This window comes from Dipteris shenzhenensis, chromosome 4 (genome assembly GCF_047967505.1).
Source record: "Dipteris shenzhenensis isolate YYH24624 ecotype China chromosome 4, Dip_SZ_1.0, whole genome shotgun sequence".
NCBI classification, from domain to species: Eukaryota; Viridiplantae; Streptophyta; class Polypodiopsida; order Gleicheniales; family Dipteridaceae; genus Dipteris; species Dipteris shenzhenensis.
Window position 1 is genome coordinate 24256405 of NC_141599.1, and position 3832 is coordinate 24260236.

Genomic DNA, 3832 nt, shown 5'->3' on the forward strand with positions numbered 1-3832 from the left:
CTTATGCTTCTCTCATTCTCTTTTTCCGCATAAGCTCCTTCTCTCATTCCGCATAAGCTCCTTCTCTATTTCCGCATGAGCATAAGCATGAGCTTATGCTCATTCATGAGCATGAGCTTATGCGTAAGTTTCCGATTAAGCTTATGCGGAAATAGAGAATGAGAGAAGCTTATGCTTCTCTCATTCTCTTTTTCCGCATAAGCTCCTTCTCTCATTCCGCATAAGCTCCTTCTCTATTTCCGCATGAGCATAAGCATGAGCTTATGCTTATGCTTATGCATAAGCATAAGCATAAGCTCATGCTTATGCTCATTCATGAGCATGAGCTTATGCGTAAGTTTCCGCAAGAGCTTATGCGGAAATAGAGAATGAGAGAAGCATATGCTTCTCTCATTCTCTTTTTCCGCATAAGCTCCTTCTCTCATTCCGCATAAGCTCCTTCTCTATTTCTGCATGAGCATAAGCATGAGCTTATGCTTATGCTTATGCATAAGCATAAGCATAATCTCATGCTTATGCTCATTCATGAGCATGAGCTTATGCGTAAGTTTCCGCAAGAGCTTATGCGGAAATAGAGAATGAGAGAAGCATATGCTTCTCTCATTCTCTTTTTCCGCACAAGCTCCTTCTCTCATTCCGCATAAGCTCCTTCTCTATTTCCGCATGAGCATAAGCATGAGCTTATGCTTATGCTTATGCATAAGCATAAGCATAAGCATAAGCTCATGCTTATGCTCATGCGGAAATAGAGAAGGAGCTTATGCGGAATGAGAGAAGGAGCTTGTCATGAGCTTATGCGCAAGTTTCCGCAAGAGCTTATGCGCAAGTTTCCGCAAGTTTCCGCAAGCATAAGCATATTAAGCATAAGCATAAGCTCATGCTTATGCTCATGCAAGTTTCCGCAAGTTTCCGCATGAGCTCCTTCTCTTATTCCGCATAAGCTCCTTCTCTTTTTCCGCATAAGCTCCTTCTCTATTTTCGCATGAGCATAAGCTCATGCTTATGCTCATGCATGAGCATGAGCTTATGCGCAAGTTTCCGCAAGAGCTTATGCGCAAGTTTCCGCAAGTTTGCGCAAGTTTCCGCAAGTTTCCGCATGAGCTCATGCTTATGCTCATGCAAGTTTCCGCAAGTTTCCGCATGAGCTCCTTCTCTCATTCTGCATAAGCTCCTTCTCTATTTCCGCATGAGCATAAGCATGAGCTTATGCTTATGCTTATGCATAAGCATAAGCATAAGCATAAGCATAAGCTCATGCTTATGCTCATGCATGAGCATGAGCTTATGCGCAAGTTTCCGCAAGAGCTTATGCGCAAGTTTCCGCAAGTTTCTGCAAGCATAAGCATAAGCATAAGCATAAGCTCATGCTTATGCTCATGCATGAGCATGAGCTTATGCGCAAGTTTCCGCAAGAGCTTATCCGCAAGTTTCCGCAAGAGCTTATCCGCAAGTTTCCGCAAGTGCTCCTTCTCTTTTTCCGCATAAGCTCCTTCTCTTTTTCCGCATGAGCATAAGCATGAGCTTATGCTTATGCTTATGCATAAGCATAAGCATAAGCTCATGCTTATGCTCATTCATGAGCATGAGCTTATGCGTAAGTTTCCGCAAGAGCTTATGCGGAAATAGAGAATGAGAGAAGCATATGCTTCTCTCATTCTCTTTTTCCGCATAAGCTCCTTCTTTCATTCTGCATAAGCTCCTTCTCTATTTCCGCATGAGCATAAGCATGAACTTATGCTTATGCTTATGCATAAGCATGAGCTTATGCTCATGCTTATGCTCATGCATGAGCATGAGCTTATGCGCAAGTTTCCGCAAGAGCTTATGCATGAGCATGAGCTTATGCTTCTCTCCTTCTCTATTTCCGCATATGCGAAAACATGAGCATAAGCTCATGCTCACCCATGAGCATCCGCATAAGCTCATGCGGAAAAAGAGAAGGAGCTTATGCGGAAATAGAGAATGAGTTTCCGCATAAGCTCTTTCTCTTTCTCTTTTGCGTGAGCATATGCGGAAATAGAGAATGAGAGAAGCTTATGCTTCTCTCCTCCTCTATTTTCGCATATGCGGAAACATGAGCATAAGCTCATGCTCACCCATGAGCATAAGCATAAGCTCATGCGGAAAAAGAGAAGGAGCTTATGCGGAAATAGAGAATGAGAGATGCTTCTCTCCTTCTCTTTTTCTGCATAAGCTCCTTCTCTTTTTCCGCATGAGCATAAGCATGCGGAAACTCATCCTTCTCATGCTTATGCTCATGCATGTGCATGAGCTTATGCTTAAGTTTCCGCATAAGCTCATGCTTATGCGTGAGCTTATGCAGAAATAGAGAATGAGAGAAGCATAAGCTCATTCTCTATTTCTGCATAAGCTCATTCTCTATTTCCCACTCTATTTCCCCCTTCTCTCATTTCCCCCTTCTCTCATTCTCTATTTTCCCTCATCTCTTTCCCTTTCTCTCATTCTCTATTTCCTCATTCTCATTCTTTTCTTTCCTTTACATCTTCTTTCCCTCTTATCTTTCCCTCTTCTTTCCCTCTTTCCTTTCCCTCTTCTTTCCTTTCCCTCTTCTTTCTTCTTGCCTATGCCTATGCCTATGAGAATGCTCATGTTTGTTTATTTGTTTTCTATTTTCGTGTTTGTGTCTATGTTAGACATGGGATCACGTCGCTCATCGGACGAGTACGGACAGCCTCGCAGGAGGAGAGCTCACGATCTATATGCTCCAGAGGACTTTGATTCCTCTCAGGCGACTACCCCGAGGACTACCCCTGGTCCGACTCCTCTCGGTCCTACCACTGTGACTACCCCTGGTCCGACCCCTCTTCCACGTAGCACTGCGACTACCCCTCAGGGGACTCCTTTGCTAGCCGCGCATGGCTTTGTTGGGACTCCCGACGAGTTTGTAGCGCAGATGAGCGATGAGGAGGCAGCGAGATTCTTCTCTCTGCTCTCTCAGAGGACCTCCGCAATTCCTTCCCCTACACCGACGGGTGGACGTACAGCCCAGCCATCCCCTCGCGCCCCTTCGATCGCGGGATCATCACCTACGCATGCCTCCCGCAAGGGAAGGAAGAGTAGGATGGGCGGCTCATGTTGTGCTGACTCAGGAGATGTAGACGAGTCAGCACACTCACGCTCCTTTAGGTCTCCACTTGGTCCGGAGACACAGTATCAGTCAGGTCCCTTTCCCTCTCCTACTCCCACAGCTACTCCTCGATCCGGAAGTGGTTGCGCAGCTTCCACTCCTTCAGAATCTGCTACCATCAGTCCCCCTTACTCATCAGGGGATCTCTCCTATCAAATCACATCTGCCGGAGAGATAATAGAAGACAAAAAGGGCAAAGCAGTGATGGCCGCCATGAGGCGGTTGATGAGTCATCACTTTAAGAGCGGCATAAATATCGATTGGCGGTATCAAGATGGCCAAAAGAAGCAGGCGGTGATCGATGAGTTAAAACAAAGATATCCTAATCCGCCAAATGTGGAGTTTAATAACAGTTATATGCTCGAGCGCATGGGTTTGGTCCTAAAGCATCGCAGATCAACCATGCGTACTTCCATTACAAAGGGGTTGGCTAAACCCAGCTGGGCAGACAAAGCTGATTGGAAGTACTTCAAGAAGCAACATAGGGACCATCCTGAAATGTTCGAGGGTCAGAGGAGGGCTGCGAAGAGACGGCTGGATGTCGTAGGTACTTCGCACTTTGGTGCAGGCGGACGGTATGCGTTCGAGGCAACCGTGGTAAGTTTACTTCTTTCCATTTAATGTATTGTTCTATTTGTTTTACTTACATATTACATGCACTTTAGCTAACTCTAACTCTCGTAA